Consider the following 27,949-nt stretch of genomic DNA (forward strand, 5'->3'; position numbering starts at 1 on the left):
GATCAGAAGGGTGGAACACCTCTCCTATGAAGACAGGCTGAGGGACTTGGGGTTGTTCAGCCTGGAGGAGAGCACTCCAGGGAAACCTTATTGAAGCCTTCCAGTACTTCAAGGGGGTTCTAAGAAAGATGGGGACGGACTTTTTAGCAGGGCCTGTTGCAATAGGACTAGGGGTAATGGTTTTAAACTAAAAGAGAGTAGATCTAGACTAGATATAAGGAAGACATTTTTGACAATGAGGGTGGTGAACCACTGGCACAGGTTTTCCAGAGAGGTGGTAGATGCCCCATCCCTGGAAACATTCCAGGTCAGGTTGGGTGAGTCTCTGAGCAACCTGATCTGGTTGAAGATGTCCCTGCTCCTAGTAGGGGGGTTGGACTAGATGACTTTTAAAGGTTCCTTCCAACCCAAAGGTTTTATGATTCTAATATCTTCTGGGTTTATTTTGTGATTTCTTATCCACGGAAATTAGTTTCTTATAATGAGTTTAGAAGGATTAAAAGGGAATTTAAAAGCTGGGGAGTTGGGGGATTTTGAGAAAATGTGTTTACATTGACATACATTTGAATTCCCCAGAATTCCCATCACACAATAGTACCAGTTTTTCAATACAACTCATGAGTTTGTGAATTTTAATGAAATCTGAAATCTCCCAGGTTTTTTTAATAACTATCTCCCAAAAGAATTATTTCAGTGTCACCAATATAGTTTACTTAGGAGTCACTGTCTTATCTGCTTTAAGTTCTCTTATGCTATGCAAATTAGAATGATAAGATGGAAATAATCTGTTTCAATAATTTTTCAAGTAAAATCTGACAGGATCAGTACATTTCCATCCAAAATTCTGATATTAAATTTCAAAATTTGTTATTCATTTATTTAACTGATATTTTCTAATGGAAAGTCTGGAAGATGTATTGCTCTAAACAAGTTGAGATTAAAGGAAGCTGTGCTCAAATAGAGTGAAGTTCACGTTGTGAGATGTGACCAGCACTTGCCTTTGCTGACATTGCACAGTGGACACATACCCAGGGTGGCATTAGTGTTCTTGGCTTTTAGTGAGTGCTCTCTTGGCACTGGTGAGGCCACACCTTGAATACTGTGTTCGGTTTTGTGCCCCTCACTACAAGAAAGACATTGAGGTGCTGGAGCATGTCCAGAGGAGGGCAATGAAGCTGGAGAGCAAGTCTTATGAGGAGCAGCTGAGGGAACTGGGGTTGTTCAGTCTGGAGAAGAGGAGGCTGAGGGGAGACCTCATCGCTCTCTACAACTACCTGACAGGGGGTTGTGGTGAGGTGGATGTTGGTCTCTTCTCCCAACAAATTAGTGATAGGACGAGAGGAAATGGCCTCAAGTTGCACCAGGACAGGTTTAGACTAGATATTAGGAAAATTTTCTTTACTGAGAGAGTGATCAAGCATTGGAATAGACTGCCCAGGGAGGTGGTAGAGTTGCCATCACTGGAAGTGTTCAAAAAATGTGTGGACGCGGCATTTCAGGACATGGTTTAGTGGGCATGGTGGTGTCGGATTGGTGGTTGGACTTGATGATCTTAAAAGTCTTTTCCAACTTTAATGATTCTGTGATTCTGTTAATTCCTTTTGCTGCATTGCAAACTTTACAGGAAATTTCTAGACTTCAGCAGTGGTCTGGAATCAAACAATAAAGTCCACTCTTTCACTAGAGAGTTAAAGTTAGTTAGAGCTGTCAAATCCCTTCCTTGCATCTTCTCTGTATTTAAGAAAGCTATTTGTTTGGGAGAGGGAGTCCGTACAAATGAAAAGTAGCCTTGAAGCACTATACGTTTGAATTTGACATCTTTGGTGATTTCTTTCATTTCATCTGACTAGGTCGTGAAATATTAAGCAGAAATTATGTAGTCATCACTTCTTTTGATAACTTCTAGGGCAGACTGGGTAAGATGCTTGTCTGACTTTGTTACTAGCCCCAAGGGACTCTGATGCTTGTATTTCTTGGCCAGCATGTTTTGCTCATGTTTTCCAGACAACTGCAGTTCATCTCCTCACATGCATGGTCTGTGAAAGGCATCACTTCTCCTTCAGAACTGACCAGCTGGTGGCAAGACTCCCACATCTCCTTGTGTGGCGTCTGCTTACATGGTGTTTTGGCTGAATCCTTTACCCTTTCTCTGCTCATTTAGGCATGCAATTACGTGGACATCCCAGATCTCCAGTATCCCAGCAATTATTTTATTTATAAAGCAACTGAACTGAAATCATATTTCACTTCTTGGTTTTGATATGACATCATGGGCTCTATTCTTATGAAATGGCTGCTCAGCCTTCTGCTTCTTTTTCTTGTTTCTGGGCTTCATCTACTATCAAATATTGGTGTATTGGCATATTCTTTTACCAATCAGGCTCTTAAGCTATTTCTCACATATTTTATCATGTTATACAAGTATCCAAGACTAAAGCAAAAGGGACAGCTGGGTTGACACTGTAATACTTCCCTCCTAATAAGCTTGGTGTCCAGAATAACATTTTCAGTTTGTGCTGTCTGCTTTTGACCAGAGAAGGCAAGTCCAGAACCACAAGATTTTTTTTTGCAGAACTGTAATTTAGTAGAGCTGTGTTGATGCTGTTAGTGTTGTGCTGCTGAGATACTCTGCCTACCTCTATATGTGCATTTAGTTCTTTAAACAGGCTAGTGTGCAGACACAAGCACCCAGGCACTATTTTCCTCACCATTAATTTCTTAGCACTGACCCTGGCATGGCTGAGCATAATAGCAGTGTCCCAGGCCCAGCTCAGGAGTTAACATGTGCTGTAGATCAATCCCAGTGTAGTTCAGATGTGTCCACCTCTTGGTTTTGTGGAGATGAGAACTGAACTGTGTATGTCAGCTGGCCTTCAGTTTATGCAATCCCAGTCAAACCATGTTATTTATTATGACAGGCAAAACCTCTGGGTTTGCCAAAAACCCTTCCCTAGGAACCTTGACTAACAGATTGCTAATGGTGTTAATGATGTCCTAGCACAGCCACCATGTACTGGTGGGCTGGTGGGAGGCTTAGGCATGGACAACCAGAAAACATTTATTAGTTCAGAAGAGAGGAGAGAGAACTGGATTTGGGAATTGTATTTTGTAAGAACAGTCTACTCTTTAAATTATTGCTAATTATCTCCTTCTATTTTTGTCAGATCTTCTTAGCAATCATTAAAGTGTTAATTCTAATTCCACAGTAGGGGTATTTTCAGTTGCCTGCCAACAGTCAGTCATGAAAAACTCTGCAAAAGCATTCAGTGGGTGTGGATGAGGAGGGGTTCCCTGTTTTTAACATACAACCTGAGCAGTTATCTTTTGGACATGCATGCAGTGAGAGATAAGTTGAAGCTTCTCAAGCTGAGAAGTCATTTTGTCCAAAGACTAATGCAAATGACAGTGATAGGAGAAATTCAAAACAAGCCTATAATGCCCCAAAACCAAGAGTGTTTGAAACAGCTAGAATTAGCCCTCTCTGGGGCTAGCACTAGCTGTCTCTGTAGCTCCAAGCTGGGACTTGTCTTGCTCTGGTAGCTCCAGAGATACTAGCACATATTGGGCTCCTGGCCAAGATATGGGTATAGCGCATGACAGGACATGCACTGAGGACTCTGACCCGGTCTGATGTGGCACATCATTATACTGGGGCAGCTCAGCACAGAGAAGCTCAAGTGTTGCCATGGGACTACACAGTGATCTGCAAAAGCTCACTCAGAACACTGACTACAGGATTGCTCCCAGGAGATGGATCAATGGCTGGCTTTTAAAATGAAATTCAATATCTCTGCAAGAGCTTAACGTTCCTCCACCTCTTCTGATGAACAGTTCTAATGTTTAATTTTCATCCTCAGGGAAGTGGCCTGGCTTCAACTTCTAGCAGCTGTGCTATCTCATGCTCTTGTCTGTAGGGCTGAAAAACTTCTCTATTTCCCACACTGGGTAAGTACCCACTGCTTGTTATGGACAAGTGACCTCCATAGCTTCTCTCTGACTAGATGGATAGTGTGCTTTTCAAGCTTTACGTCATAAGGCTCCTTTTTTCTCCTGAATCTTCCCTCTTTTAAAGCTGTTCTTTGAACCTCTTGCAAGGGTTGAAGTGTGACTATATAGTCAGTAACTCTATGCTAGTCAGATACGTGCTAAGTCTTTGTTGCTGGCCCTGCATTAGCTATTATGTTGTTTAGAAGTGATGCTGTTTCACCCTTTTTACCATATCTAAATATCAGAAATATGTGAGCAGACATCTTCCGGATTTTTTTGCCATTTTCAAAGATTAATTCCTAATATATCATTCATTACACTATGACGTTCACAGAGCTTTCTGGCTCCTTTCTTTAAGACCATTAGGTGTAATTTTTCTGAGTCACATGATGTCATGGCCTGAAACTGTTTCATCCTGCCAGATAACTTTTACTGCTCATAGAACATAAATAAATAAATAAATATGTCTTTTCTACATGTAAAGGTAAAATCTTTTATACTTCAGATGTAGCACTGGGCTACGGACTTTCTTTTTCCAATTTTTTTTTTTAAATTTCCTTTTGCCATGTTGCTTACTGGGACTTCTTATCTTTACTGGGCCTTCTCAGCCCCTTTTGCTATCTCTATATTAGTAATTTAAGTAGCATGGTAACAGGAGCAGGCATGGCAGCTCAACTGTCTAAACTGTTCAATTTTTATAACCACACCTGGCAGCCTCGAACAACCAATACTGCCCCAAGCTCTTCATGAGCACAGTTTGGGATTTAGTCTAGTCCAGACCTCCTCTTCAGAGGTCTAAGGCTTTTAATAAATAGCGTGCATGTGTTGACCTTTGAATCTCAAAACTGTTTAGTTTGCTAGTTTAGAGGTATGTTTCAATATGTAAATTAAAATAATTTTTAATGTGGATATTAAATGCAAAGCTAGGTGTGGTGACTATTTTGGTAAGAACTTTTTAAAGTTCATAGAAACATTATTGACCAGTCCAATGACATTAAAATTCACAGGAAATGAAAAAAAAATGCAAGATATCAAGTAAGTGTCTTTCACACTGAGATCACCAAAGCCATGATCAGTTCTATTCTAATACTTCATGAAAAGAGATGGAAGACTCATTTTAATCTTAGGGTATATGTAGTATGACTGTAACACCACCCACATCTGCTTGTCCTCCAAGGAGGACATCCTGCAAGTCCTTTTCAGTAGGCTGCTGAACTTCCAGCTACTTCCCAGAAGTACACCTAGGGACTTTTTGTGGCGCTTCTTATACACATTCTTATCTATAGTCACTACCTTAACTCAGCCCCCTCTCACACTGATTGGTCAGTTAATTTACATACGGTTACACAATCATAAATTAGAAATACTCAGGGGTGGGAGTCTTACCTGGGCTGATGTCTTCTTGACCTATGGGTAGGATTTTTAGTATTATAATGAGGCTAGTTCACTTAAGGAAACAGTTTAATCACATTTTTGGCTGACTATTCTAAACATACTGATTAACCACACAAATAGTTCACTCATGCTTTGGGACATTCCTGTCCTGAAGGACAAATCTGAGGCAAAATCGAGATTAGAAATTCCTTCATTATCCAGTCCTGACTGACTCAAGGACATCCAGCTTGTTCCCAGGCAAAGAACATACCTCAGCTGCATCCACATTTACGCATTAACTTATGATTAACTCTTGGTTGCCTTATAACAGTGAGGCTGATCAGCCTATTGTTCCAAGGTTCTTCCTACTTCTCATGAAGATAAGCATAACATTAGACTTTTTCCAGCTGTCAGGGAATTCCTCCAGTTGTCATCTACTTTCTGCAGATGATAGTCAACCTCCTCATGATAGCACGCTATTTCAACACCCTTGAATGAATCTTATATAGCCCTATGGATCTCACTACTACCAGCTACTCTAAGTAGCTCCTAATTGTTGCTGCCCCCCTGCTAGTTGCTTCTCTCTATCTCAGCAAGTTTGCAGATGACACCAAGCAGAGTGGTGCGGTTGACACACCTGAGGGACAGGATGCCATGCAGAGGGACCTGGGCAAGCTCAAGGAATGGGCCTCTGTGAACCTCAGGAGGTTCAACAAGACCAAGTGCAGGGTCCTTCGCCTGGGTTGGGCCACACCCCAGTATCAATCCAGGCTGGAGGATGAAGGGATTGAGAGCAGCCCTGCTGAGAAGGACTTGGAGGTACTGATGGACGAAAAGCTGGACATGAGCCGGCAATGTGCACTGGCAACCCAGAAGGGCAACTGTATCCTGGGCTGCATCCAAAGAAGTGTGGCCAGCAGGTCAAGGGAGGTGATTCTGCCCCTCTACTGCACTCTGGTGAGTCCCCACCTGGAGTCCTGCATCCAGCTCTGGAACCCTCAGCACGGGAAAGACATGGACCTGTTGGAGCGGGTCCAGATGAGGGCCACCGAAATTATGTGAGGGATGGAACACCTCTGCTGTGAGGACAGGCTGAGAGAGCTGGGGCTGTTCAGCCTGGAGATGAGAAGGCTCCAGGGAAACCTTATTGCAGCATTTCAGTACTTCAGGGGGCTTATAAGAAAGATGGGGGCAAATATTTTAGCAAGGCCTGTCGCAATAGGACAAGGGGTAATAGTTTTACACTAGAAGAGGGCAGATCTAGACTAGATATAAGGAAGAAATTATTGACAATGAGGGTAGTGAAACACTGGCACAGGTTTCCCAGAGACATGGCAGATGCCCCATCCCCGGAAAACATTCAAGGTCAAGCTGGACAGGGCTCTGAGCCACCTGATCTAGTTGAAGATGTCCCTGCTCCTTGTAGGGGGGTTGGACTAGATGAGCTTTAAAGTTCCCTTCCAACCCGAACTATTCTATGATTCTATGAATCTATGGTCTCAGACTGTACACGGGAAGGGCTGGAATCAAATTTTGACTGTGAAGACTGAGGGGGGAAAAAAAAAAAAGAGTACTTTAGCCTTTTCTGTGTAGAGACTGGTTCAATAATCTGAGAGGAATGTGATTAAATGCTAATGCATTTTTTTGGCATGGTAAAAGTAATAGAAAAATTACGACTAGATTTCCAATATCCTTCTGCATGTAGCAGTGGTATTTGTGATATGAAATACAACCCTCTCCACCTAATAATCTAATTTTGTCTATGGTTATAACAAGTGCTTTTATCACTCCATCTGTGTGACCTACTTGCCAAATATCAGCAACTCCAGCCATGATGTTTCTTTTCTTTGTCACTGAAGGTCCACATACAGTTAAAACATGTTCTGTTGTCATATATTTTCTGTCTTTGTATTCACTGTAAGATTTTCATGGTTATCTAAGTGTATTTCATAAATGATATTTTTAGTGGCAGCTAATAGAAAATCAGGTTCTCTGTGTTTGTGAGCAAATGCCTTCAGATGGAAAGAGAAAAAGAAGAGCAAGAAGTTCGTAATGTTCTGTTATTAGTATCTCTCTAAATTGGTTTGGTGAAGGAAGAAAGTACAGTAATTTCTGCACTGATTAATTTCTAGTCAATGGAAGTGGAATTGCCATCCGTGCTTCCTCACAAGGCCAACACCATTTTAAGTGCTATGGCAGTCGTATGTTGTAACATTGTTCATAAAAGGAAAATAGCATTTCAGTTGACCACAGAACTCAACAAACCTTGAATGAAAATCATAGGTCTGTGGTTTGTTGGTTTGGGGTTTTTTTTAATTTTTCCATTATCTGTGAATTCAACCCAGTTTATAGAGTAAGAGCCTCAGGTTATAGTTACCTTCACAGCTGACTCTTTGACTCAGCACTCAAGTATATATAAATAAGTTTAAAATATGGTTATCGAACTTGTTTTCATCCTCTTTTTACCAAACAATACCTCCCTCCTTGCCAAGGACAATACAAGTGGTCCAGTCCCTGACCTGCTTTCAAGTGGCCCAGTTCCCCGCAGGCATCTTCCAGAAAACAAACAAGAGGAAAGTTCAATCCACAATGAATGTGATAATATAAGCAGTCTCCCTTTGAACAACCACCTAGTGATCACAGAACATGTCCAATATGTGTGGCATCTGGATTTTACTCCTTCCCTGTGAGGATAAACTAAACTTGCATTCTGAGCTCCCACCAGAATATGCTACCAGGACAAGTATAGAGTTTGTTATCCCCATTCTTCCTTTGTGGCCACTTATTTGTGGAAAAATACCTCTTCAGAAGGGGAAATGAAACTCATTTGTGGAACTCCTTTCTTATGACTATGCTAATGACTGCCTGAGGAAGTCATTTCAATAATGTTTACTGTTCCTGCACAACCTGAAAATGAAAGATTTCCAGCAAAAGAGAGTGTCAATGATACATCCGAGAATCAAGCTTAAGGCAAATTTCACAGGAATTCCTTGAGGAGTAGGTTATCATAGGTTCAAACAGACTTAAGCAGAGGAGGAAACTGAACAGACGTCTTTCACCTCATGGAAGTGTTGCAAACACTGAGCTGCTGCATTAAAGATGACCTTTCTACCTCATCCTCTGATGATTTTGTTTTCTCTGTCTAGAAACAAGAACCATATATAGTACATTCAACTCAAATTTGTAAACACTTTCAGAATGTCTGAAACAGCCTTTTTAATAACTTTAACTGTAGAATCAGAGAATTACAGAATCACTGAGCTGGGATGAAACCTTTGGAGATCATCTAGTCCAGCTCAAAGGAGGGTCACCTACAGCAAGTCATCAGGACTGTGTCCAATCAGGTTTTGAGTTACCTCTCTGGGCAACCTGTTCCAGTGTTTCACCACCCTTACAGTAAAAAGTTTTTTTTCTATGTTTAAGTGGAATTTCTTGTATTTTGATTTGTGCTCATTGCTTCTTGTCCTTTCACTGAATACCACTTAAAAGAGTCTGGCTCTCCCTTCTTTACACCCTCACATCAGTTTTTTATATATCCCATCACACTGATGAGATTCCTCTTCTCCACCAACCTTCTCTTGTCCAGGCTAAACGATCCCAGGTCTCTCATCCTCTCCTTGTATGTCAGATATTCCTGTCCCTTAACTATCCTCATGGTCCTGAACTGGACCTGTTCCAATATGTCCATGTCTCTCATGTACTAGACTGGACACAGTACTTCAGTTGTGGCCTCTCCAGAGCTGAGCAGAGGGGAAGGATACTTCCACAACCTGCTGGCAATGCTTTTCCCGATGCAGTCTGGAATGCCATTGGCCTTCTTTGCCACGAGGGGTCGTTGTCGGCTTGTGGTCAATTTGTTGTCCCGCAGGACCTCCAGGACCTTCTCTACAAAGCTGCTTTACAAACTGTTGGACTCTAGCCCTGGTGTTTCTCCAGCTTGCAGGTCTCTCCTGACTCTGCTCCTGTGTCTTCCTTTGGTGTCTCTCCTGCTCTGGCGTCCCTTCTGCCCTGCATTTCTCTTGTGTCTCCTAGTGGTTAATGCCCTTTCTTAAATATGTTTTTGCCGAGGCGCCATAAACTCATCTGATTGGTTCTAGTTTTGGCATACAGTGGGTCTGCTTTTGCTGTTTCTGAGCTGGCTGGAACCAACTGAGCAGCCCAGGGCAGTCCTTGACCTCCTATGCAGGTCACTCCTGGATCCCCTCCCCCTGTACCAAACCCCTGCCAATTATGTTCACTGTACACAGAGCAGGACTCAGCATTTCCCCTTATTGAACTTCATGAGGTTCCCATCAGCCCATTTCTCCAGCCTGCCCCCAGGGTACACAACTGGTGATTGGCCTTCAGCTGGATGTTATGCTGCTGATCACAACGCTTTGAGCCCAACAGTTTGGGCCTCACTTATGTAGCCCAAACTTCACCAGTTTGCTGAGGAACATGTTATGGGAGGCAGCGTCAAAAATCTTAAAAACAAGATAAATATCCATTGCTCTTCCCTCTGCTACTGAGCTGTAGAAGGCTATCAGGTTTGTAATTTGTGATCTCTTTTGTAAATCCATGCTGACTAGACTTAACCAGCTTCTTGTCCATCATGTGTTTGAAAATGCCTGCTCTGACACCTTCCCAAAGACTCGAGGTGAGTCTGCCCAGCCTGTAGTTCCCCAGATGTTCCTTCTTGTCCTTCTTGAAGATAGGAGTGATGTTTTCTTCCTTCCAGTTCTCAGGATCTTCTCTTGATTGGCCTTTCAAAGGCAGTTGGGAGTGGTCTTATAATAACGTTGGCCAGTTTCCAAGCACTCATGGGTGCATCACATCAGGTTCCATAGACTTGTGTATGTCCAGTTTGTTTAAATGTTCCCTAAGCTGGTCCTCCTCCTCCAAGGGTAAGTCTTCCTTGCTCCAGATTTTCCCACTGGTCTTAAGTGCCTGGGATACTTGAAGGCTGGTCTTACTAGTAGAGATTGATACATTCAGTAGTCCTGCTGAGATTCATCTCCCCAATTTCATAGGCCTCAATCCTGATTTTCTAGAGTGCTAAGAACTGGCAGGTCCAGGAATTTTAAACTGAAGTTTGGCTACTTATCCATTTTCTCACTCTGCAGGTAGGCATCCAAAATTCAGTTATCATTCCCAAAAGTGTTAACATTCCTGCCTACTGTTCTCAATTAAACAATGTCTCATATGCTTCAAGGACCCTGGTGCTTTGCACCCGACCCTGAAGTGCTAAAGAGATGTGCTGTTGAACACCAACCATCAGAGAACATCTTTATAAACACACATCCCTTCTTTACTTTTCATGTAACAGCCATTGCATATCAAAAAGGTGAAAAGGTGTAGCCTGCACCTGTGCATCTGTAATTACTGATAAATTACTGAATTTTATAAAGAAAAACGTAACAAAAAAACATACAAGCTTAATATGTTTATTCCAAGATCAACTCTTGAAGGCTTGGTCCACCAGTTCATCCCACATCAGTAGGCTGCAGTCACAAAAGAATACATATTGGACGTGATTGCTGTATTTCGTACATCTCCTCTCACTTGGATTTTAATTGAGGATTAGATAGCTATAGAGAAAATCTAGTATGTGTTCCTGAATGAGATGCTCAAGGTTTGGTAGAGTGAACATGGGACTTTCTTTTCCATTTTTAAGTGCTATAGCATTATGTGGCCCAGAACACTAAGAAAGGTAGCTATTCCAACACCTGGATTTTTTTTTCTGGTGTGTTGTGTCTGGGCAACTGGAAAATAGTTCTCTGAAATTAAAATAGAAGCAAATAAGAAAGATATAAAAAAGTATATTTCTCTGTGATCATTTAATCTATGTAATAATTCCTTACAGCAAAAGAGCTAGAAACAACAATGAATGAATCTTATAAAATGTAGGAACTTTCCTTTTCCTATCCTGTTCTAGTGATAATTTCTTACTATAACTCCTCAGTATACATTGCACTGAGGGAATATTTATTTTTTATTCAAGAGGCATTTTGGCATTTGAGTCCAACATGATCTTAATTAAAGATTTCCATGTCCATTTTCCATAAAAACCTTTTTTTCATTGGATCTATTGTAGAGATAATTACATTTTCTTTTTACTTACATATATGAAACTGTATAATTATTTCTAAATATAGAAGTTATGTGTACTAATTTTTCTCGGAAAGGTTAAGGGCTTTATTCCAAAAGTAATTTTGAATACACATAATTTATAGAGTACTTTAATATCGATACTTATTTCTCAAACTACTTCCAAAAGGAGCGTAATTACTTCTCATAGAATAACAGAAGACTTAATGATCATAACTTTGTCTAACAATATTAACTGTGGTTATTGTTAAGGGTTGTTAGTAGCAGCCACCACCTCCGGCAGCTCTGGCCCAGGACTTCCTCCTGCCTGACTGCTGGAGCCCAGCCCGGTGCCCCAGAGAGCTGGGGTCTCTGCCCAGGCTGAGGGACGTGGCTGCCCCTTTTCCCTTTTGCAGGACCATCCAGGAGGAAAGGTGCACAGGACACACACAGGACAGGGACATGGCTGGCCGTGCAGAGAGGGCTCTGCCTTCAACAGCACCTACATATAGGACTCACATCAGAGATAAGCAGAGCTCCCCGTCCCCACCTCCCCTTGGGTTGGCAGAGACCGAGGTCACTAGTGTGGGCACACACACATCACCCTCCAGGCTCACAGCGCATGCACAGCTATAGATCCATCAAGTACCAGCATGGTCCCTCTGTCCATTTGACACCCCTGCCAGGACCCCAGACCCTCTTACGCAACCCACAGGTCCCCAATTTGCCATATGGTCTAGCTCAGTGCTTGCTGCAAAACACATACACACTGACATGCTCGTTGCACAGGCATCCCACACCCGCCTGTCCCCACGGACCCTCTACCCACCTGATATTCTTGCTCTGACCCAGGGCCTCCTACATGCTGGTGTGTCCAGCTTGGAGTTTGCTGTTGAATGCACACCCCACGCATACCCCGTCTGGGGGCAACAGAACCACTTGCCTCCCACCCCCAACCAGCACGAGGTGGTCCTACTCCAGCTGCCAGTCCTGAGACCCTCACTCGGCTCACTCACACCAGCCCCCAGTAGCTGGCACTCAGTCCTTGCAGCATTCACCCACATGGGACAGAGGGTGATATCATGTGGAGAGCTAGTTAAAAAAGGATATAATAAGACAGGACAGACTGTGGTGATCAGGTGCAGGGCTCCATCGGACAAATGTGTTGACAAGCCCCATTTCATACGCAATCAGACCCTTTTATACCCCTTTCTGTCAGTTCCCTCCTTTGTTCGTCCCTGCTTCCCCTTCCCCTGCACACTCCCTCATCAGTGTGCATAGCTCCACCGACCACCTTCCATCATCCTCCACCCTCAGGTTTGCAAAGTCCGGGTTTGCTTGCAACTTCTTGATAGCCCACTAACTACTGTGACTGAACAGGTTTGTTTCTGGTCTTTGTCTCCATTGCATTTGTCTCTTAGGCTTGTTTCTCTGTATGTTTTTATTTATGGTGTTTTTCTTTTCTTATTACCCCCTTTTTACATTGCAAAGGTCCTTGACCATACACTCTTAAAGGAGCAGATGCTCTCTCCTTCCACCCACTCTTGGAGTTTATTCAATGGGTTGGCTGGACCAGGTGTCTATTCTTTGCAGGCTTCAAAAAGAGTTTAACTCTGCCACAAGGTATGATATTAGTTATAAAAGTTAAATATGTATTTAATCTACTACTCCTAAGTATTTTTGGTGCTTACGGACATGAAAGGAAACCTGTGACTTGAAGAGCTTACCATATTTAAATAGAAGGTAATTGGAAAAAAGGAGCATTTCATTTAAATGTGGTTAATCTTCCTAGAGACGTTCTATCTTCAGTGAATGAAGAAGTGCCTCCAGAAGGCTATCCAGACTTACTCCTAACTCCCCTAGAGGAAATTCTCTCTCTTTCTGGAGAAGGAGCTTTGTAAGCTTAACCTTGTAAGAGAAATTTTTAACACTACCAGGCCAGTGTCAGCCAACCTTGGCAAAAAAATGCGCTGTGTATTCTTCCTCCACGCTCTCCATTTGTATGCCATCTCACATTTGAGATGTGAGATGGTATGGGTATGGGTCTGGGTATGAAGGGGCAAACAATGCACTACAAAGAAAGTGAGAAAAAGAAAAATTATGGGAAAAGTAATTAAAGGGAAGTGAGACAGACTGTGCCCACTATTAAACGTATCAAAAACCAGAACTAAACAGTACCAGGGACCTAATCTGGGTGCTGAAAGGGCCTGTGTAGACTGATCTTGGAGCGTACATCATCACATAACCCTAGCTAGAGTCTTCAGCAGCAGATACTTGCACATCTGTCAGTCTCCATGGCCTGCTTGCTCTCCTGAGGGAGGCAGGATTAGAGCACACTGGTGCATGCTTCAGTTCTGATCAGCAGTGACACAACTTGAAAGTAATCTCAGGCTTCCCCATTTACACATACCCTGACTTAATCTCAGAAGAAACCTCCCTCTTCACAAGGTGGGAAATTAATGTTTCCTAAACTACAGTCAGAAAGCATGAAAGTTGCCCTTCATTGCCTAATTAAAAATACATTTTCCATTTGCTACTTTTTGAAGCAGATGATGTTGTGATTATGTGTTCATACTCAACATACTGATGATTCTGCAATATTTGCTCTCAGTCAGTCTTGAGGTCTTGAAATAATTCACACCTATTTCTTGTATTAAACCACAGATTAAGGTGAACTGCTGGTTGAGCTACAGAAGTTATGCTTGAGTACATCTGTTGCTATTATGAAATTTTAATGGAAAAGTCAATTGTACCTTCCTGCTATATTTGGCAATAGAAGTTCTAATATCAAGAGAATAAATATGCTTGTTATAAATTAATGCTTCATTTTTCATACTAGTTATTCATTCTCACAAGGGATAACTGTTACACATTTAAACTACACACCTTTTTTACAAGCAGCATTTAAATACATGTGTGCACAGTCAAAATCAGAGTCCAAAGCATTGCTCAGAGTACCTAAACCTGATAGTGCATGAACTTACTGGGAGCCTCTGTCACTTTGGCTATGAAATTTTCAGTTTCTAGTTTGTTTGATTTGGGGCATGTTGTAAATTTTTTCAATCTTACACACTCAGTACCATCTGTCCAGGAGGATCCATCCCAAAAAATGGTGAAGAAAGCTTATATCCAGTGAGGGATCCCATATGGCAGGCAATTAAAGAACACTTCTTAACAGCCACAAGATTTGGCTCTTCAATAATAAATTTCCTGACATTTTCTCTTAAGTTGAGACTGAGGAATTGTTTTTACTCACCAAAGAATGGGGAGATCTTGCCCTTTTTACCATGAAAGTTTTTCACTCCGAGCTTTCTTTGCCAGGATATTGTCTTAGAAAAAGATTTTGCTCTCCCCCAATAAAGCTGGGTCACTGCAGTAAAATAACCCATATCTCAGTGTATCAGAGAGCAGATGAGAGGATGAGATGAGCAGAGGAGCATGATAATGTAGCCTACTGCTTCAGGTCATCTAAGAAGTAGAAACTGTGCCCTTTACTCTGATAACAGGCACCATCACCACCATCCGTGCCTCTCTTTTTAAGAATTAATATAGACAACTTGTCTGAAGAGTCTAGACTCTGTGGCTCCTCAGTAGATGAAGGATGAATCTACATTGGTGGTGTGGTTTAACCCGGCGGGTAGCTAAAACAACCACACAGCCATTTGCTCGCCCCCCTGCCCCCAGCGGCATGGGGGAGAGAATAGGGAAAAAAAGTTAGAACTCATGGGTTGAGATAAAGACAGTTGAATGGTGGTGGGGGGGGAATATTATTATAATAATAATGATAAAACAATATACAGAACAAGTGATGTACTGCTGACCGATGCCCAGTTAGTTCCCAAGCCGTGGCACCTCCCCAGCCAACTGCCCCAGTCCTGGCCGTGCCCCCTCCCAGCTCCCTGTGCACCCCCAGGCAGGCCAGAGCATGGGAAGCTGAACAATCCTTGACTGCTCAGCAACAACTGAAAACATCAGCACACTATCAACATAATTTTCATCACAAAACACAGCACCCTACCAGCTATCAGGAAGAAAATTAACTCTATCCCAGCTGAAACCAGGAGAACTGGTGTTTTCCCTTCTACTGATAATGCACTTTGCAAAAGAATCTCTGAAGCTTCGTCGTTGACTGTGCTTTGGTTCACAACATGCACACACAAACTGCATTTATTTTTGGTGGAACTGAACTGGAAGGTGTGCTTCTGATACGCTCCAGGTACTAGTCAGCATTCAGTCACAGGGACCAAGCCACGCTCCTCCTAGGAAAAGCTCTCTGAAACATTCATAGTGTGGATGTCAGGTCCTCAGCAGCAACTATTTTCCTTAATGAATTTGGGTCTCAGTGGACTTCCCCACTTGCTAATGTAGACATATCCAAAATAATTTCAGGCTTGATAGTCAAAATACCAAAAGGGGTAGGTTTTAAGACTCCTTCATTTCCACGAGTTTCTTCTCGGGTAACTTTAGGCACCTTCTCAGTTTGAGTGTAGTTTTTTATCAGCTGTCCTGCAGTACCTGTACAAGGGTCCAAGAGATGGAGTGTCGAATTTTAGGTTTCATGTGATGGGTTGACAAGGGAGTCTTGGACAAATAATAGGTCTAAGATCTCAATTCATAACTCCTTAAAATGTATTTCTCCATTTTCTAAAGAAATTCGGATCTCTAGTCTTTTCTGATTAAACTCAGTAGCATTGGAGGACTGACTTAAATAATATTTTAAATGATTACTAAATATGATGCATACATACAAAAAACCTTAGTAAATTGTAATCTGTGAATAAATATGCTAATAAGTAACACACTGACCAGAGATATTAACAACTCCCACATAAAATTCAATCTGTTACTTTGGATTTTTTTCTAATTACCACATTTTGAAGAAAAGTTCACACAAACAATAAAAGATTGCGGTTTTGACTGAATGTCAGAGTGAGGTCAGTGTATTTTTATCAGACCCTCTGCAATGATTCATCCATTTGCTGGCTCATTGCTTTCTTGTTCATATAAGCTATCAGACGTGTTGCTTCTCCTTTGTATTTATTTTTATATTAAACCAAAAGCTATCAGATCATTCTTGCTGATCTTGCAAAGTCTACCTGTAAATAGTAAGTGGATCCTCAGCCCTTAGAAACTAACTCTTTCAAGATTTCTTTGGCTAGAAATACCTCAAGTCTGTATTACTTAACTTTTCTAACTTATAGATTACTTAAGTTTTAAAAAATATAAATACTCTTTTAAGTTTTCCTGAAATTTGTGATTTTTTATATTGATTTTTTTCCTTATATATGTTGCAGGAGTGTATCTAATACAATATATTTGAAGAGTACTATATGTTTTTCATTTTTTTTTATATTAAAACAGAGTTATGCAGTTGCTAAGTTTGTTAACATGTAAGGTTGTGGTAATTGTTTTCTACCATGCAAAATTATATCATAATTTTTGTTATATAATCATGACACATATATGTCATTTGTATCTATGCACATCTACATGTATTAAACTGAGATCTGAGCTTCAGTCTCTGAATTCGTTCATCTACCTAGTAATCTGAGCAATCTGAATAATCCAGTATTTTAAATGGCAAATATGTTCTTTGATTACTGAGCATTAAAATCTGAACAGAGACATTTCTCTAATATAGATACAAAACGGGAAAAGCACTTTATGTTGCTGATGGAATTTCCACAAATTAACGCAACTTTCCTAAAGCTTGTACAAAAGCAACAATTATTTTTTGTAGAAAAACTGTGTATCACCTATTCATCAGTATGCAACAGCTTCTCTATACATTATTAGCCTATAGTGGTAACATAAGAAAAGCTCTATGAGGAAAGAAAAAGACACAGAGTATTAGCCCACAGCAATGGAAGAAAACTATTCAAACACCATAATGATAGATGTTCCTAAGAACATAAATTTTAAAAATATTATACTATTAAGCTATTTAAAGTGGTGCGTGAAAAAGTACAATTGTTAAAGAAGGAAAGAAGACAAATATCTTGCAGTTAAACTAAATTTTGAGATGAGAAACTTTTTAAAGGTCTGATAAAATCTGTCTGATAACACTGGTTGAAAGACATGAGCAAAACCTAAACTATACAATCTGATATTGCCTGTAAGCTTCTACAGTTAAGTACGGTTTTGAAGTCTGACAGCAAACCTGTTCCAAATTAATTTACTGAAATTTAGGAACCACATGGATAGAGGCTCAGCAAATCACTAATTCACCTAAGACTCCCTGCCTGCAGGATTTAGAACAAATATCAACAATAATTGTGCCTCCTGTAATTTGCTTTTGGCAAGGACAGACTGCAGAAGTGATTCCACTGGTCCAGAACTAAATCATGTCAGCTCAGCTACTTCATGTTTATCGTACCCGCTGCTCAAGGATAAGAGCTAAAATAAAAGAAAATACTACACAAAGGAAAATGTGCGGGGTCACATTCTCCCAGTTTAATAGCCATCCATACTCAAACAAAACACTTAAAAATCAGAATGTCTTGGGTGGAAGTCACCCATGAATACAGGACAAGATCAGCCGCTGATGCCTTGCAGTCATGAGAACTGAATTATGTCTTTCACAGATTTTAAACTCCATATAAAAACAACCCTTGATTTTCTGTTTTTTCACTGAAGAATCATCAGATTTTAAATTGTGTAGTCAAAGAAATAGAGGAAAATTTGTACTGGCAGCTTGCCACATAGGCATAACTACAAGGAAAATTCTGGACAATGAAGACCTAAGATCACAGAATCACAGAATCACTAGGTTGGAAAGGACCTTCAAGATCATCAAGTCCAACCATTAATCCAGCGCCACCATGTCCCCTAAACCATGTCCTGAATTGCCACATCCACACGTTTTTTGAACACTTCCAGAGATGGCGACTCCACCACCTCCCTGGGCAGACTGTTCCAATGCCTGACCACTCTCTCAGTGAAGAAATTTTTCCTAATATCCAATCTAAACCTCCTCTGGTGCAACTTGAGGCCATTTCCTCTTGTCCAATCGCTAGTTACCTGGGAGAAGAGGCCAAAACCCTCATCGTCAAAAGCCCCTTTCAGGTAGCTATTACCCTTGGGGCAGGGAGTACAATCACAGAAGCACAGAATCACACTATTCCTGAGGTTGGAAGGGACTTCTGGAAATCACCGAGTCCCACCCTCTGCCCAGAGCAGGGTCAGCTACAGCAGGTGACCCAGGACTGTGTCCAGTAAGTTTTGAAAGTCTCCAAGGATAGAGACTCCAAAACCTCTCTGGGTAACCTGTTCCATTGTTTCACAACTCTCACAGTAAGAAAGTATTTTTTCTATTTTTAAGTGGAATTTCCTATATTTGAATTTATGTTCATTGCCTCTTGTTCTTTCCCTTGATACCACTGAGAAGTATCTGGCTCCATCTTCTTTATTACCCTTGACCTACACTTTGAAATATGTGTATAAATCTCCAGGCTTAGAAATCCCAGCTCTCTCAGCCTTTCTTTGGATAACAGGTGCTCCAGTCCCTTAGACATCTCTGTGGCTCTCACTGGACCTGCAGCAGTATACCCATGTCCCTCCTGTGCAGGGGAGACCAGGACTGGACACAGCACTCCGTGAGCTGAGCAGAGGGGAAGGATCATCTCCCTAGACCTAACGGCAGCACTCTTCCTGATTTATCTGAGGATGCCTTTGGCTTTCTTTGCCACAAGAAAGCCTCGTGATCAGCTGCCTCATGGTCACTTTGCAGCCTGCCAGGAACCACAAGGCATTTTTCTGACAAACTGCTTTCCACCTGGTCAGCTACAAGCCTGTCCATAGGATTATTTCTTTTCAAGTGCATTTGACTTTTTGACACCCTTTTCCAACAGCCACCATTTCTACTGGGATCTTCCCTCTTTGGACACTTCTTTCAGAGGAGGAGGTGTCTTGGCCACCCTTAGTTGGGAAAAAGTGGAGCCTCCTTTTCCTAACATCAAGGAAAAATCATGCAGATTTAATAAGCTAAGTGCATATGCAATGTATAAATATGCTAAATTTAAGGTTTTAATTCAAGTAGAATTTGCACTTTCTTCAGCATGAAAGTCATTTTGAAGTCTGTACAGAGGTGGTAGCTTGACACAGCTTATACCTTCTTGTCCACTATTGTACCATTAACTTCAATGCACCATTTCTGTCTTTCTTAGACTTGGTGTAAACTCATTTTACCCTAGATTTCCCTTCTTTGGCTACTGTCAGTGCAGAAGTGAGGATATGCCACTATCGAGCCCCAGTCTAAAAGACCCTGAAGTCCACAAAGTACCTACCCTTCAACCCACAAGGAAACACTTCCTGTAGAGTCCTAAGTCTGATTGCTTTCCCAGTTCCCTGCCACGACATTTATAGTCCTAGTAAAACAATCAATACGAGGGCACCTCAATATTTTTTCAGGAGTTTTTAAAAAACTGCAGTATCTTTTGTGGAGGAAGGAGATCCCTTCCCAGGATACTTTTTAATGGGGATATAGGCAGTATCATTAAAATTCCCTAGACTCATATGGGCAAAGTGGTTTAAATGCTGATGTATGCAACAAGAGAGGCACTTTATACTGCTTGTGAATGTAGTAATCTAATCTAATTTGAAAATATAATTCTAATCCTTAATTAATTTGGAGAAAAGGTTTTGACAAAGTATTTTACCAGTCCTATCTCTGAAAGACAGAGTTGTTCCACAACAACCTAAGAATACAGAGGTATACTAATTGACCAATATTGTGGGATCGCTATTTTGGTCAATAAAACACAGCTATCGTGCGGTTTATAAAACTTCCCTGTGCCAATGATGAGCTTGAGGAGTGGGGGGTGGGAAGTGGAGGACTTTCTGAAAGCTAAGAAGGAATCTAAACGCTTCCCAAATACAGCATCCACAAACACCCTGTCTGTACTATAGAGTATTAGGCAATGTTGCCAATGTTCAGGGTGTCTATCACAAGGATATATATTTACTCTTCCACCCTATCACAAGGATGCATGTTCACTCCTCCACAACATATATTTTCTTCAGTCTATTTTCACATTAGTCTATCAAACTGTCTGCTTACCTACCAACAGACAATATGGTTAGCATGTCAAGCAGTAATATGAGTCTTTATTATTCTAGGCAAGTCCTGAATAAGTACAGTACCTAGAAAATATAAATATGAACATGTCTTTGTTAAAATATCTGATCTAAAGCTGTTCTTAAAAAAAAGATAACCTTGTCACAAGATGAAGGAAAGAGAAAGGTACAGCGAAGAAAGTCATGTACTTTCTTTGCAGTTTTGTCAGTTATGTTACATTGGATTTTTGAACTTAACTTCATGCAATGGAAATTAAGATCTTATGGTTTGTCAGCCAAAAAGTAGTGAAAATACCACATTGCACTTATTTTTATTCCCTTATATTTTTTATTATATCACTGGATGACAGGGAATTGATTTTTGTCCAGTCAAATTAAACAAGGTCTCCCAGAATGGCATTTACATGGACTGTGATCCCAAGTGTGACCTGAATTGCTGTGCATTTAAAATTGCAGTACATAAGTGGGAGCACAAGCAAGTGTCCGTCTATTTAATAAGTGTTGTTAATAGATTAGATGCATTTTATTGTTCGGGTTTTAATTACATACTTCTAATTAATAAATTTTTGTGTGCAGAGAAGAACATAAAATAGGACTTTAAGGGATCTTAAGAGATTGTCTAGTCCAATACCACCCATGATCAGTTATCCCTTGCCTTGCTCAGAAAAGTTTATTAATCTAATCTGTTTTTATAAGCATTCAGAGATGGAGATTTCATACCCTATTGAAAAAAACCCAAACATTCCAATGCTTCTCTAGCTTTACTGTAAGAACATTTCCCTAAAATGAATCTTCCTTGCTATAGCATAAAGCCATTGTTTCTTCTTCTAGCCTGAGTAAGAAAGAGTAGGAAGAGTAGATCATAGAATCATTTAGGTTGGAAAAGACCTTTAAGATCATCAAGTCCAACCATAAACCTAACACTGCCAGCTCCCACTAAACCATGTCCCTAAATGCCACATCTACACGTCTTTTAAATATCTCCAGAGACGGCTCAACCACTTCCTTGAGCAGCCTGTTCCAATGCTTGATAACACTTCCACTGAAGAAATTTTTCTCTTCTTTGCAGTAGCTTTTTGTGTACTTGAATTCCATTATAAAGTCTTCTCTACTCTGCTTTTCTTCAGCCAAACCCACTTATTCAATCCTCCTTCAGATGCCACATTTTCTAGACACTTTATTTACTTTGTGGTTCATCTTTGACTCTTCCCAAATTGATCCATGTTTTCTTAAACTGTGATGCTCAAGGACCGTGTGCGCTTCTCCAACTGGCATCTTGCCAATAATGAGTGGACCAAGTAGACTATTTTGCACATTGCTTGTATTGTAAACCTAGGTTAATTATGTCTTTTCTCACAGTATGTGAGAAAATGTCCCACAGGTGGGACAGCCTTTTATTTGTTTTTCTGTAAATTCTAGGCCCTTTTCTGAAGAACTGAGGCCTAGTCACTGTGCTGTTTATTATTCCTTTTTAAGTCATTTAGTTTCAGTGAATTGCATTCTGTTTATTTTTTATTATTTCTTTATTTTCTTGAGATTATTTTGAATTATCATCCTTATTGCCAAAGCACCTGAATCTATTACAGCTTCACATGACCTACAACACTAACTTCCACAGGTTTGTAGGGACTCACAGTTTACTCCCAAATAATTCACGGGAGCAACATTTATAGGCTAAAATTGTCTATGCTGAACAATCTCCATCTTCCTGGAAAAGTTCTGGAAGCTCACCAATTTATTGAAAACTCTTTGAATAAACATGGCTTGTAGATGCATCACATGAATCAGCCTAATATAGTATTTTCACTAGCCGACATTGAAATCAACAAACAAATAGACCTTATCTATTAAATTATATATTTAGAAAACCTTTCTGTTCCAAGAACTGACAGTGCTAGCTATCCTAGAGAATGGCTATAATATTAAGATTAAATATATAATCAAAAAGGGATGTATATTTGTAGATTTTTCATCTGTGTTCAAATGGAAGATTTTACAATTCACCTACATGACCATGAGCTGTACTGTGCATATAAGCCAGCCACAGATCACAAAAATGTTGTTTTCTAAAGGCAATCTGTAACTATATATGCCAAACTTTCAAATAATATAATAGATGTTGATAGTTTTTTTTAAATCATATCTATCTCACATAGATATTTAAGAGGTTCCATTGTACTTGTTTTCTATATTTGGGCTATTTATGTTGGAAAAGAGGGGGTTTTGAGCAGACATAAATTTGAAGTATTTATCCAGGTCTGATGACAACTGACAATAGTGGCAATGAGGGTCCAACCAGATGTGGTATGAGTAATTTCCTGTACTGCTGGAATGTCAAAGCAGGGCTTGAAGGCAAGATGGTAGCCTGACAGACTCATGGCTAAATATTGTACATGAGAATATCCTGCTACAACAAACACTTGCTCAAACAGACACATAAGCTGTCTGAGGAATACACATGTGAGAATAAATATGAATGTTTTCATGAGATTCGAATTTAATTATTTTCTGCCCATCCTTACAGCTTGTCCAGAGTTTTTAGAACTGGGATTAGTTTAGTTGGTTCAGTAATCTGCAGTTTGAAAAATAGATTGCACCTGCATGTGAAAAGTGAACATTTGGGAGAGTACAGTTATTGTTCAGGCTGTGGAAAATGCTTAAACAAGAAGCAAGTTCTCTACTGGAGGCAAATGTGCCATTTGTATGTATCTATGGACTATAAATGATAGTCAGAAACTGTTAAACTAAGTTTTCCTAATTATTCTTTTACAGCTTTTTTAAAAGGAATGCAAGTCTGTATTCTTGATATTATCAATGAACTATTATTGAGGAAAATCAAGGATGATCAATTGAATTAACAAATAAGTCTTTTAAAAAGACTACATTTTTGTCAGGTGTGATGCAAAACTATTTTTCCAGTGTTTTTCATACAATATTTGATGCTTTATCCCTTTAAATCCATTTTAAAGTATGCAAAATACATTTAATTGTGCTCCTAGAACAACACATTGTAGCTCTTAGAACAACACAGTGCAAAGAAAGGGCTTAGGACCATGTTCACAATATCTTTTTCAGATTCCTCAGCTGGATGATTCAGAGCTGCTAAATTTATCATTTTGGATGCCCATAGAGGCAATGGAAAGAGATAAAAGAGGATCAGAACACTCTCTAGCTGAAGGTGATTGCCCACTGAGCAGTACTCACTTTTTTGTAAGTTAGCAGAAGACCAGAGGTAGATCCCAATGATCCAATTACATTTCATGACTGAAATACCTTTGAAGTGAGAAACTTGTTTCCAGTTTCTGTGTGTCCCAAGAAAGTTCAAATCTACATATTTGAACACAAATCCACTCACAGGGAATTCCTAAATAATCTGCTGGCTACACCTTATTGAAATTGGGTTAACAAGCAGCCAAGAGCATTGGCAGTAGAATGAGTACCAAAAAGAAGGAACCTGAGCATGTAAGCCAGCAGTTAGCTAGCAGGTATGTAGGAATCTGAGGTCTAGTCCTGTTACTGTAATTTTTCTAGAGATTCTTCAATATAAAATGCAGGAGTTATCCTGACAGCAAGGACTGGAATGACAGATTTATCCTTTGTTTTCTCCATCTGAAGGATCTTTCTTTCTCCCTTTAGCCCTATGGGATAGCATCAACAAGGATGGTGTCCTAATCTGTCAAGTTTTTAGCTTCCTGGGAATTGAGAAATACTGATGGAAACCTCTTCAGAGTTTACCATTAAATAATGGTCTCAACCATCAGGTTGAGTAGGTTCACTCTACTCTCACCTCCTTTCCAAAGAATGAGTTTTTCTTTCCTTAAAGGCACCTGGAACCAGAAGAAGCTTGTTCTGTAAATGTCTGTTTCACTTAAAACATGTGTCTCAGAGCTCCAGGTAGGTAATTAACTCCAAAGGGAAAGAAATTTTAGAAGCACATCTCAACGTTTTTTATTGTGTAGCTTATGCTTTACCTGTGCTCAGCTTGTGTTCTCTTGTGAATGTGACTGTCAGACACATAACACTTCATGCCCCTTTTCAAGTAATGTACAGGAGCTGTAGGTCTGTGAACCTGTCCTGGGGATACCACCTCAGGAATTAAGGAAGGACAAAGTGCCTTGTGGATCTGCACATTCATGCATGATAATTCATTGTACATCATCACCAAACAAAATTCAGCTATATATTATACTTTTTCAAATAAAAAGTAATTTAAAAAATTTAAGTTGGTAAAGTGACTCAGCAGAAATAAAGCAGTATTAACCACCAAGATATCTGAATCGGAGCAAGCTTACATAATGATGAAAGTCACAGAGCTTGATGTTAAGTTACCCCTCAAAACCTCAATGTCCAGCCTTAGTCTTGCTTCATTATTTCCTGCAACTATTGCTGGTGCCTTTCCCCTAAATCAAAGATGGAGTAATGGAAGCCAAACTCCTAACCAGCTGGAAACCTCCTTTGCTCTTTGCAGTTTGTCGCAGAGAAATGCTGCAGGGATTAAAATGCTAGCAAGGACTGTAAATACATGTTAAGATTACCCTGGAGCAATCCAACCCTACAGCAGTAGCGATTTGTGTCACCAGATGCACACATCGACGAAAGTGTTCCAAAATACCATTTTGTAAAATGAGAAATAAAAGCAAAGAAGATAGTATAAAACTGTGCATTAGTAATGTGATAAACTGTAAAGGAATAAAAATAATGAAATGTAGAAGGTGTAATCTGTTTAGATCAAAATCAGTCTGGAAAAGAAAAGCACATTTTACAAGGAAATGCTTGGAGTCTATTATATGATCAGCTTCAAGAGAAAATAAAAACCTCCACAATCTTGCTAAAGGATAATTCCTGTAGTATTTGTACTCTTTGTGGGACTTTCTACTTTGAAGTATACGGAGAACATCAGTTATTCATGATATGACAATGTACTCATGAGAACTGATCCTCTTTCACACTTAGTTCTAAAAAATAGCTTCAGTGAAGATTTGATGATAGACAATAAAAATTGAGTAATCACAAGCTGATTCAATTGAATGGAACATAAACAAACAGAATGCTAAAGCTTTTTTTTACACAAAGGAATCCGTAGCTAAGGGTTGAGTCCATGTTATGAAGCTTCAAGAAATGACAGAGTGCTTTAAGTTCCATCCTTCTTTTACCTAGCATCAGTCACAGATTCCTATCCTTTGCCTCTTCACCTCTTCATAGAAGCTGTAGATATCATCAGTTGTGCCTTTTAAGCTGATGATTTACTTTGCTCTAAACTGTATCCGTAAAATTACATGATTAGGAAAAAAATTCATTTTCTTGTTGCTAGAAGACTTACTGAAGTCAGCTGGGGTCAGGTTGCTCAGAGGCTTAGCTGTAACATGGCATATGGAACTTCTTTTAAGCTGAATACTAAAGTTTGTGATGCTTGCAGCTCACATCAAGAGGAAAACACATTGAGGCTCCATGTCTCCACAAATGAAAATCCATTTCATACAGAATATTAGAAATAAATAAGAGCCTAAAAGAACTTAGGAGAGAAAACGGTGTAATGGAGAAAGCTGAGCTGCATCTTGCAAACTGCAATGAACCACTAAACGTTCATTCAAAAACCATAAAAAGCAAATGAAACAGGAAAGAAGTAGAACTGGTCCTACACCAAGAATGAGAAAGATAATCTATGTATGATGCCCAAACGAAGGAATATTATATCTTGGTTTTCAGTAACACTGTTTTTTTAAAGTATTGGACTGTTACTGGGAATAAGGCTACAGAAGTAGCGATACTGAATTTAAGGAACAAACACAAGAGCATTGCATTCCGTAAGCTCTCAATCCTGAAAGAAGTAGCAAGTGAAATTAGTATTCTGATAGTTACGATTTTTAGTTTCCTTCCCACCAAAAAGGACTGTTGTGGTTTAATCCCAGCTGGCAACTAAGCAGCACACAGCCACCCACTCACTCCTCCCCGGTGGGATGGGGGAGAGAATTGGAAGGGTAAAAGTGAGAAAACTTGTGGGTTGAGATAAAAGACAGTTTAACAGGTAAAGCAAAAGCCACACACAAAAGCAAAGCAAAAAATGGAATTTATTTACCACTCCCCACGGGCAGGCAGGTGTTCAGCCATCTCCAGGAAAGAAGGGCTCCATCACATGTAACAGTTACTTGGGAAGACGAACACTGTAACTCCAAACATCACCCCCTTCCTTCTTTTTCCCCCAGCTTTATATGCTGAGCAGGATGTCATATGGAATGGTATGGAATACCCCTTTGGACAGTTTGGGTCAGCTATCCCAGCTGTGTCCCCGCTCAACTTCTTGTGCACCCCCAGCCTGCTCGCTGTGGGGTGGTGTGAGAAGCAGAAAAGGCCTTGACTCTGTGTGAGCACTGCTCAGCAGTAATGAAAACATTTCTGTATTATCAACACTGTTTTCAGCACAAGTCCAAAACATAGCCCCATACTAGCTCCTGTGAAGAAAATTAACTCTATCCCAGCCAAAACTAGCACATTCTCACAACCCAAAAATTGCTCAGCAGAGAAAGGAGGCAGTGTGACTACAGTGAAGATAGAAGCAATCTTAGGAACAGAGAAGTAAAAGAGAATCTTTTCAATGGGCATGGCTAAACAATATTTCAAACCTTAAAAACATATTGGTTATGATTAGTGTCTTCCAGGAAAATGGTTTAGTATCTTGTATTTGCCTGAAGTCATAAAACATTTTCTAAAATGTTCTGAGTTTTTTATTTGTGCCTGCTGGTTAGTTTTTCAATATTTTAGGGTTTATGGAAGCTTCCTAGAGCTATTAAGCTGTTTTCTGAACACTCTTCAACTAGGTCACAGAAGAGGTTAAAGATGAAAATAATAACTAGCTCTCCATACTCAGCACTACTCAGCATGCACAGTAGCTGATTTGGATCCTGTAGGAAACTCTCTGACTGACCTGGAATGTGCCTAGTGAAGCTGGGAAGCTCTGAAGGGCAAGATTTCTAGGTTGCTTTTTTGGATATAAACATCTACGTTCTACACTGAAGTTACACACAAGGATACACAATGTCATTTGTAGTGTTAAACATAGAGTTTGGTTTTAAAATGGCAAGCATCAAATGCTCACTGTGAGGTGATCAGGATATGTAACAAAAAACTCAGAACTAGTAGATATATTGAGATAAGCAAAACAATGAGCAATATCAATGTTTTTAGATATTGAATACATTTCTGTCTCTTTGTTCAAAACTTAAACTCCCCTGGAACTCCTATAGTCCCTTAGACCATTCGTTTCAGCCTAGTTTGGATACTCTTAGATGTCTGAAAGGGACTTTGAGGCAGTTACTATATCAAATTGTTTTTATCTAATCAGAGCTGACCATATTATGTGTTTCCCAGAATAATTCAAAGCAGGTCCCTAGCAATAATGATGGTTTAAGGATGTGCTAAACTCTAATGATTTGTGTCAAATATTGTGCCA

The sequence above is a fragment of the Phaethon aethereus genome (genome assembly GCF_964289735.1).
Source record: "Phaethon aethereus genome assembly, chromosome: 3".
NCBI lineage: Eukaryota > Metazoa > Chordata > Aves > Phaethontiformes > Phaethontidae > Phaethon > Phaethon aethereus.